A 10,987-nucleotide genomic window follows, 5' to 3' on the forward strand; every position below is an offset into this window, starting at 1 on the left:
CTTTCTTAAAAATACTTCCACAAACACACCCCTAAAGCACACACACATTCAGACACATGCTGAAAGCAGCCTGTGGGACCATTAGGACAATTCTGGACTTTATGGCTATTTCTTTTTTACGGGTCATTCTTTGCATTTTTACTGCCCTAAATTTACCTCTTAAGTCACAGCAATGCAGATTGAGCTTGCTTTCTTCTTTAGTTTTGTTTCCAACCAAATCTTTTGTACATTTCTGGAATTTAAGCCACCTCAGTTACCGCTACTTATCTATAACACCATTGCTTTGAGGGATTAAAGCAGGTTTCTTGTAATACACTTAGATCAAGAGTTATCTGAGTTGAGAAGAATATCCTGTTTGAGTTGGGGATGGGGACTCTTTTTTTATTTTTATTTTTTATTTATTTTTTTTGATCTTGAGTTGTTTTGATTTCCCCTGAGAGCCGTAATCTTCAGCAAGTGATATTTTTTAAAAAGCCCCCAACACACCACAAAACATTCCAAGTGATTTTAACTCCTGAATGAGGTTGGGCTACCTGAGTGATTCTCTCTCTTCTCTTCTTTGGCAGAAAGGATTAGAAACCTCCACAGAACTTGCTCTCTATTAAAGTGGAGTGCTATGCATTCATTGGCAAGAGGTGAATTGTTTTCAGATTACATGTGAAAGAGTGTGTGTGTTTCTTTCCCACATCAAAGACTTGGATGGAGGCAGTTCTGAGTATTGCCAGGGATGCAAGAATTGGTGCTAAAGTGATTAACAAAATTGCTTTCCTGCAAAAGAAGCACAAAACATTACCTAGGGATTAGAGGAGGAGAGGCCAAGATTAAAGGTGATGTTGAATTTTGGGTGGAATATCTTATCCATCTTTTTCAAATCATGCTTCAAGGATTCTGCAGCCCCTCCTCGGGGAAACCTGAGCAAATCAAGGTCTTGCTTTCTCAAATTTTGTACACAGGGGCTCCGACAGGGTAAAATTAAAACTACTAACATAAGCAGTACTCACTCGTGACCTCCATATCTTCATCTCACACTACAAATATATTTGGATTTGGGATGGATTTTACTCAGCACACACCAACGACTCTGGTGATCAAAGATTCTTTCATTTGTAATTGGTACATGTATCCACCTGTTGGATTTAAACGATAGTGTTTTGTAGAGTTTCTGGAGTTGTCTGGTTTTAGCAAATCTTGACCTGATTAGTATAGCATCCCTTGTAAAACCTACTTTCCTAGTGAAATCTCCATCTAGCCAAAATGTGAAAAAAACAAACCAAACCAAAATAATAATAATAATAATAATAATAATAATAATAATAATAGGACCTATATTCCAAATAGTGAAGGAAAGATAATAATCATGCAGTAAACCTCACAATTACTAGTTTAGGAAATTATTTTAAAGGGTATCTCTAAAATGCCCTGTGACATTCTTTGTCATGTAGCATTTTTTGATCTAAAAACTGAATTTAGGCCACCCTTCCTCCAAGAAGTCCTCCTGACTTTGGTCTCCTAATCAGAGACAGGCAGAAACATATAGGTACATGTAACTGTTACAGTGTGAATAAACTTTTCTTCCTCTTTGCTTTCTTCCTTTAAAACATTAAATCCCCAGAAGGAAGGGCACACATATCTGGATAGGTGGGGAAAACGTAAAGTTGAGTGCAATTGCAAAATAAATAAATTCGAAGCAATACATACAGTATGATGCCATTCATGAGAAAAGTTAACACAAAAAACAGTATCATAACTCTTGAGGGAACATATGTATGTATAGAAAAGTACAAAAAAGAGAACAGAATTATCAATCTTAAACTCATGCTGGTGGCTGCCTCTGGGAAGGAAGGTGGGAAATGAGATTGGGGGTCGTGGTTAAAGAAAATTTTAGCAACATCTATAACATTTATTTCTTTTAAAGGGAAAAAATCCCATTAAGCTAAGATGATTCACTTAGGCATAGTTACGGGATGTGAACAGTCATTGAAATTGTTACCTAAACACACAGCAGAGGTTTGAGATCTCATCTTTGTCCTCTTCTGTTTTTTTGGTTTTCTTGGTCAGACACAAGTTATGTCTCACTTCCTTTACAACAACAATAAAACCTGTTCCAGATTGATTAAATAATTCAGAAGAGTTATCTTCTTTTTTCCCACAATAACATCATCCTCGCAAATTTACGTGCCATGGTGATGGAACTTGATCTCTGCAGGTGTTCTGTAAAAAGGGTGACACACTGTGAGTCCTCAGTAAAGAGAATAAATAAATGAATAGATAAATAAGCACAATTTGCTTGCCACCCCGCAAGCAAGAGTTTGTGGGTGTTTTCATTTTGAAAAGTTGTTTCTCAAGGTTGCCTGTGTGACTTCTTCGCTTTCAGGAACGTGTTGAGAACAATCATTTTTTATCTGTCTTTCCCCCGGGGTCCCGTAAGGTCACTGGACATAAGATAGCTGTGAAATTTGACATTGTTCCAATTTAAATGCTTTACTCCAGCAAGTGCAAGACTGTGGGCGCGTCGGTGCGGGGATTGCCACGGCCAGGCCGGTGCTGAGACTCGCCAGCCCTCCAGGCTTCAAAGCCTGCCATCCTTGATCTCACTAAAGAATGTTTTTGAATTCTGTGTCCATCTAGTGGTTGCCTGCAAAGATCTACTTGGCTTTTTCTTTCTTCCTTTTCTTTCACACTTGATCAGTGAGATTCTGTTTGTGATGGGGGTTTTGCCCCCCTTGGTCTTTAATTCTTTCACAGGTGGTTTCAAAGTGTCTATCCTCAGCCACTGCTTTCTATAAACAAGCCGGAATTCATGAACCCCAGTTACTGATGGCTCTCCTCACAGCAATTCTTCTCTCACTTTGAAAATGAACTGTTTTGTGGACAGTAAAGTACAGTTCTTTTTCACAGATGAGATTAGAGACTGGAGGGGAGACTAAGGGGAGGGGAGGTTTTTTCTTTTCCTTTTTTTTTTTTTTTTTTAAACTGGAGAGTCTTTTCATTGTAACTTATTTTAGCAAATGCAAGAACTTTACTTATTTTGCACTCAGTTGCAACTTCAGTTAAAGATGACAAGGTGCTAAGTGAAGGGTGCTGGCAATTGCTGATTTCCTCACCGATCCCATCGTCTCCAGCATCCCAAGTAGAAGGGTAGGAGTTGAAGATCCGGTGGTTATAGGAGCTAATATGGTTGCACATCCAAGGAATCAAATGATCTCAGTTCCATTGGAGAATTCTGATGTGCCACAGGGGTGGCCATATCTAGCATCACTTCCTCCCCTCTGTGGGCTGAAAAGTCTGTCCCCGAGCCTCAGTTCCTCTGCTTTGAGGTTTTAGATGTAGTTCAGTGCTTATCTGTAGCAGCCATTGGTCATAATGGTTTTCACATGGATCCTGAAAGTTGGGGAGCTCATGGATTTATACTATTCTGAACTTTGTGAGAAAAAAATAATGGAGGCCAAGTTTCCCAACACATTAACAGTGAAAGAGCATATGTGTGTCTTGGGCCACCCTGGCCTCTAGGAAGATGGGGACACACACTGAATTAAAGTCACTGCCTTCGTTCCAGCTCAAATGAAAACAGATATTTTTAATATTTTAAAATACTCTTTCTCTTTATAAATGTAACACACTTTATTAGAATCAATTAAAAAAACATAAATTGTGTTTACCCGAAATTGCTTATAATAGCAAAAAACTGCAATTAAACAACCTAAATGTCCATCAATGGGCAACCAGCTAAGTAAACTATAACATGCCCATCTCTGGAATAATATCTAATCACTTAAAAGTGTGAAACTGGGGGCACCTGGGTGGCTCAGTCAGTTAAGCATCCAACTCTTGATTTTCACTCAGGTCATGGTCTCAGGGTTTTGGGACTTAGCCCCGCATCAGGCTCCACACTGAGCATGAAGCTTGCTTGGGATTCTCATTCATTCTCTCTCTCTCTCTCTCTCTCTCCCCACACACACACACACTCTGCCCCTCTTCCCCTCATGTGTGTGCTCTCTCTAAAAGAAAAAAAAATAAATGGGGCACCTGGGTGGCTCAGTCGGTTAAGTGTCCAGCTCTTGGTTTCAATTCAAATCATGATGTCACGGTTCGTGAGTTCGAGCCCCACATCGGGCTCTGTGTTGACAGCACAGAGCCTGCTTGAGATTCTCTGTCTCCCTCTCTCTTTATCCCCCTCCCTCGCACTCTCTCTCTCTCTCTCTCAAAGTAAATAAACTTAAAAAAATCCAAATTATTTTAAAAAATGAAAAATTAAATTAAAAATAAGTAAATAAAATAAAATTATTAAAAAGTCAAAATAAAAAATAAAAAAGTGAAACTGGAAAGGAATGACATGGAAACATATCTACGAATGATGGTGAGTGAAAACAAAAGTTGACAAATTATATTACAAAAATGATATGTATAAAACAATCCTATATACACATCAGGTACATGTACATACGGGATTGAGGGAGGTGATCTAAGGGGACTTTAACTATATCTGTATATTTTACTTTTTTACAAGAAGATGTATGTATGTAATCCTCATGTACTTAAAAATAATTTTTAGGGGCGCCTGGGTGGCTCAGTCGGTTGAGCGTCCGACTTCCGCTCAGGTCACGATCTCGCGGTCCGTGAGTTCGAGCCCCGCGTCAGGCTCTGGGCTGATGGCTCAGAGCCTGGAGCTTGCTTCTGATTCTGTGTCTCCCTCTCTCTCTGCCCCTCCCCCGTTCATGCTCTGTCTCTCTCTGTCTCAAAAATAAATAAATGTTTAAAAAAAATTTTTTTTAAACAATAATTTTTAAATGATTTTAAAAACCAAATAGAAAATAACTAAAAAGAAAATAAATAAAATCACCTTTAATCTGCTACCCAGCCTTCCATATAGTCTTTCGTATATATAATTCTCTAAAAATTGTTTTATTGTGGTACTATATACATACAGTAAAATTTACTATCTTAACCATTTTTAAGTGTGCAGTTCAATGCCATTGACTACATTCAAATTGTTGTGCAATCACCACCACCATCCATCTCCAGAACTTTTCCATCTCCCAAACTGGGACTCTGTCCCCATTTCCCCCTCCCCCAGCCTCTGGCAACCACTGTTCTACTTCCTGTAACTATGTATTGACTACTCAGGTCCCTCATATAAGTGGAACCAAACAGTATTTGTCCTTTTGTATCTGGTTTATTTCACTTAGCATATAACGTCTTCGAGGTTCATCTGTGTTGTAGCATAGGTCAGAATTTCATTTCTTTTAAAGGCTGGAAATTTCCACTGTATGTATACAGCACATTTTGTTTATTCATTCAGCCATCAGTGGACACTTAGTTTATTTCCACCTTTTGGCTATTACAAATAATGCTGCCACAAACACTTGTGTACAAATAGCTGTGTGAGTCCCTGCTTTCAGTTCTTTCATGTATATACCCAAAAGTGGGATTGCAGGATCAAATGGTAATTCTATATTTAATTCTTGGAGCGGCCTCCATACTGTTTTCCACATTTGGCTGCACCATTTTGTATTCCCACCAGCAGTGCATTAGGGTTCCAATTCTTCCACATCTCACCAACGTTTGTTTTCTGGTTTGTTTGTTTATTTGTTTGTTAATCATAGCCATCCTAATAGGTGTGAGGTGATTATGTACTTTTAAAAATTAAAAGCTGGCCTCAACTGTAGCTTCATATAACCCTGACATTTTCCTATACCATTAAATATCCTTCAACAGTATCATTTTAATGCCTGCATCGCCTTCCACTGAGTAAGATGTACCTTAATTTACTCAACCAATTCCCTATTCCTGGAAACTGAAGTGTTTCCATGTTTTTGGTAGTATAGAGAGTGCTCCATATCCACATTCTTGACTTTGTTTTAAAGTTGCTTATAAATTCCTAACAGTCATAGAGCATATACTTTTTTAAGCTTTGAAGATCAACATCCAATTTAAAATTCAATTAAAAAGAGGGATTGGAGGACAGAAAGAATTGCCACACTGCTACACACTTAAAGACCCCAAGCAAACTACTACTTAATCAGTTGAGAAATTCGCTCACACAATGTAAAGAGTGGGCATTGTCTGTTAGCCCTCCAGCAATTCGCCTTTCACCATTGACCTACATCGAAACCTTCCGCTTAGAAAAAGAATGTAGAAGCCTCTCACTTGGAAGGCTTGGCTCAGTGGTACTCGGGTGCTACAAGAGTCTGTGTGTGAGCGCTTTCATCACTGGAGTCCACTACTGGATCCAGGACCGATCTGAATCTCTTTGACTCTGCTCCTTGCTGAAATATGATGCTCCCTCCGGGGTGGCAATTGCAGAAGTGTTTAAGAGTACCAGGACTAACACACCGGAGAAAGGAAGTTCAAGAGGAGGAATCACCCAGGAATGCATGACAAGGTGGTAGCTTTCTCCCTCCTGAACCGCCCAGTTACTAGTTGGCACAGCCTAGGCCCCCAGAGCCTTGGGCAAACTTTAGTTATGTCACTCTGCTACTCAGAGACCTCTGCCACCCATAGGCTTTGTAGTCAATCTAAAGCTCTTTGCCTGGCACTCAATACTCTGGTTTCCCAGGACCTCTCTCCATCCTTATTGCCCCAGCACGAATTCTTCCATTCCACCCAGACTGACTATTTGCTACCCCAAGTGGTTCATCATGTGAAAAGACCTTTGGACTTAGGAGTGAGACAGTCTGGGGGCGCCTGGGTGGCTCAGTCAGTTAAGCATCCGAGTTCAGCTCAGGTCATGATCTGGTGGTTCATGGGTTCAAGCCCTGCGTCATGCTCTGTGCTGACAGCTCAGAGCCTGGAGCCTGCTTCAGATTCTGTGTCTCCCTCTCTCTCTGCTCCTCCCCTACTCTCTCTCTCTCTCTCTCTCTCTCTCTCTCTCTCAAAAAAATGAGTAAACGTTAAAAAAAAAAAGAGTGAGACAATCTGGATTTGAACGCTGGCTCTGCCATTTCTTTAGTAGGTGACCTTGGGTGAAATACTTGACCTTGTTGAGCCTCAGTTTCTCATCTGCAAAATGGGGAGAACAAAGCCTCCTTTGCTGTATGATTGTGTATATGTTAAACTGGACAACAGCGTGTAAAAGAAGTTCATACAATGCAGAGTGTGTAGTGAATGTTTGATAGGTGACATGAATGTCTTGTTTTTCCTGGACTCTGAGCTTTTGCTCCTACCTGTTCTCTTTCTAGAAAAATTCCCCCTCATATGAATCCCACCCAGTCATCAAAACAAACTCATGTTTTGGCCCCCTCGAAAGCTCTCCCCTGAAAATCCTTAGCACTCTCCAACTAGACTACTCAATTGGCAGTAGTCTACACTGGCTGGTATTGGCCCCACTTCTCACCATGTCCTTCTTCTCCAGATAGCCTGTCAAAGGACAAAAACCATGCCTACTACCCACCCCTTCCTCCCTACCCCACTTTTCTCCCTCTGCATCAAGAACGTTTTACACACAGTAGATGGTAAATAAATATTTGTTGACTGACACTTTTCACTTCCCCTGGCCTTCATGACCTGCCTGTATCAGTATGTCCATGTCAGTCCTTCTAAATGGATTCTCCCCTGACCCAATTTTCAGGGAGCACAGATTCCAATTTTGCCCCAATAATAATCATAATTAATGTAGAGCACTTCCTTGCGTACAACACTAGCCTATAAAGTCAACAGAATGGATATTCTTGTTATTATTATCCCTATGTCTTAGGGATTCAGAGAGGTCAAGAGATTTGTCCCAAAGCCACAAAGCTAGTGTACGGCAAAACTAAAACTAAACACAGATCTACTGATTGCAAAACTCATGCTCTTGGCCTCACATAATAAAACCTTTCTGTATACTTATTTTGCTTAAGTTTATTTATTTATTTTGAGAGAGAGCACACACACGCGCACACATACATGAGTGGGGAAGAGGCACAGAGAGAGAGGGAGAGAGAGAGAATCCCAGGCAGTCTCCATGCTGCCAGCGCGGAGCCTGACATGGGGCTCCATATAGCAACTGTGAGATCATGACCTGAACCAAAACCAAGAGTCAGATGTTCAACCGAATGAGCCACCCAGGCAACCCCGTCTCTCCATATTTAACTGTTAATGAATATTGGTTCCTCTGTGAAATAGTATTATCATGGAATTTTAGGCCCTTGCCTAAGAAAAAAATGGTGGTGTTCTTGGCTAACTTCTTTATTGTTTGCAGAGGCATGGAAGAAATGCACATGATATGCCACTTCTCAGTGAAACGTTCCAGGTAAGACTCTGTGTAAATTATTTCCTTGGGACCCAGAAGGAAAGCTGGGCTTTGATGGGAAGGCATCTTTTCCACTATACCTTAATTAATGGCAACTCAGAGCATCTCTCTTTGAAATGGTTCCCTCACTATCCTTCTGATCTTCTTAAGTGACCTTCTGCCCACACCCCTCAAGGCTCAGGGCTTCTGCTCCAAGGCCTTGGCTCTGGCTCCCAGAAGTTCCTGCAGTCACCCTCCATGAATTAGGGCTCCTCCAGCAAAGGGCACAACTCGTTAACAACAGCTCCAGGACATCATAGGTGATCCTGATTAGAAGCGATGCTAAGAGATCCTAGCACTACACGGTCCTCCAGCACACCAGCAGCGTCCCCAGTTATGCATCTCATCGGCTGACAGCTCAGCGGACATTCTTTAGATTTAGGGAAGATATGAACCATCTGTGGTTCACCTGCAACCCAAAGCAGATCCGTGTCTCTCAGCTACCTCTCTCACTGAGTAAGCAACAACTTAGCGTCTAGAGTGTTAATCTACCTGTTATCCCAGTAAAAACAAAACAAAACAAAACAAAAACCCTGGAAGCCACATAAATCTTGACTTAACTGTTACCCCAGATTCTGTTGGTAATAGTTGCTTAAACTCTTTCAGCAAGTTCCTCTTTCTTCCTTGTCCCACCTTGGACACTTGGGCACTAAAGTCAATTGGCTGAGCTGCCTCCAGAATTGTTCAATATACATTGATTGAGAACCATTTTCCATGTACCTTGCTAGGCACTGGGGGATGCAAAGAGGAGGGGTGACGAGAGAGTCTTCTCATGTTTTTCTCAACTCAGTTTCCACCACGAGCCCCACTTTCTCCCAACCAGTAAGACTCACATCCTCAACAAACCCCTAGTTTTACAGGGACTGTTCACATTCTCCATCTTGTTTTCTGAGATAAACACTGGCATGGACGTGAGCACAGCAATGGCTTGATTATGCTCTACTCTGGGCCAAAAGCAGGAGTTAGATCTCAATTCACATGCTCTTTGGTAGCCTGTCACATGGGACCCCAGGCATAATATGCCTTCATCTTTACTCACATAGCTTGGTGAAGCCCTCTCTCCCTTTCTCACACTGCTGTAGCCACCGGTTTTCCCACACCCACCATTCTGTCTCAAACACTAAGAGTTCAAACACTGCTCCTCCAAAGATCTTAACCTTGAGACTTAGACATTGTCCCTTGTTCCTCAACAGCACCTCCTCCCTCCCTAGCTGCTATTCAAATGAATAAACAAATATTTATAGAGTGAGGAAGAGGGGGGAGGTGGGGAGGGGACAGCTGTGATTACTGACCCATCCTGCCCCAGCCTTCCCTCACTCAGAGTGTCTTTGGGAACAAGCTCAAAATGGAAGTTAAGAAGATAAATTCTAGTTTCTTGTGCTCTCCTGAAGACCAGCAATGAGCAATTCAGATTTGAAATGTTAAAAAAAACATTTACAATAGCATCCAAAAAAACCAAATACCAGCTATAAATCTAACCAATCATGAACAGGGTCTACATCTAGAAAACTATACAACACCAATGAAAGAAATAAAAGGCCTAGATAAATGGAAAGAGAGTCTGTGTGAGAAGGTCAGTACACAAAAGTCAATTGCTTGCATAGCCCAGCAATAAACAACTGGAATCTGAAATTCTGAAAAAGATACCATTTCAAAGTCTTCTTTCTCAGAGTCATGTGTTCAGGCGATAAGCAGTTTCAACTTGACTATGTCCTTTAGTCAGAAGTCCTGGGGTTCCTGAGACCTTCCATGTAGTGGCCCAGATGTCACCTTCAGCTTGAAGTCCAAGCTGTCCTGTGATTCTGACCATTGCCGGATTCCTCTGAGGCACTGTTGTTTGTTGGGTTCTTTTTTTTTTTTTTTTTTTTTTTTTTTTTACTCGAAGCCTCTTTCGTTTAGGCAGCCACACTTTCCCCAGAGGTTTCCATTCCTCATTTTCAAACCTCCCCACCGCTCTTGCTTCCAGCTGGTTACTGAGCTTTGGTCTGCCACTTCCAAAGGCATCTCCAACCCTGAGCAAGTCTCGCTGCCTTGGGTCCAGTTTCCCAGCTGTCGTCTGGCTTCTCTGTTCTTCGTTCCTCTTTACCTCCAACTCCTTCCGTGCGCTTCCCCAGGGTACAGGTCAGTCTTTCGGGAGTGTACTTACCACGTTAAATCATTTTCTCTGAAACAAATATTTGCATATGCAAGCCCCACATTTGCCATATGGTTTTCCCTACTTCCCACCCAGAGGAACTCTCAATCTCATATATATTTGGGGAAATGAAGTCTTCCCCAGATGGTCTCTCCAAAGCAAGGTCAGGGTTTTTGCATTCCTTCAAAGGTTCTGGGCAGAGGTTAGAATGACGCATGTTTTCTTGGTCCCGTCAGCAGCGATCGCCGCACCTGATAGTGAGACATAACCTGACTCTTGCGTAGCTAAAAACACACCAGAGTTTGAGGGAGATGTTGAACCATAAACTCTATCCCCACAAGGAAGGGCAAGAAACCTGCCCAGTTGCTCAAATAATTTCAAACCAAATCCCCTAAGAATTCTTCCACGGGGAGAGAAAAAGAACATGAATATTAGAAAGATGGTGAACCAGGTGTGCCGAAAAGGTTTCTTAGTTGTTCTTAGCTCTGGAAGGGGGTGGGGCAGCCCCACATCTCTACTGGGAAACATATTTCCCCTTTTAAATCAGGAAAGAAAAAAAACAACAACATAACCCCAAATAGAGA

The sequence above is a fragment of the Panthera pardus genome, unplaced genomic scaffold, assembly GCF_024362965.1.
Source record: "Panthera pardus isolate Hobbes unplaced genomic scaffold, ASM2436296v1 HiC_scaffold_22, whole genome shotgun sequence".
Classification (NCBI taxonomy): domain Eukaryota; kingdom Metazoa; phylum Chordata; class Mammalia; order Carnivora; family Felidae; genus Panthera; species Panthera pardus.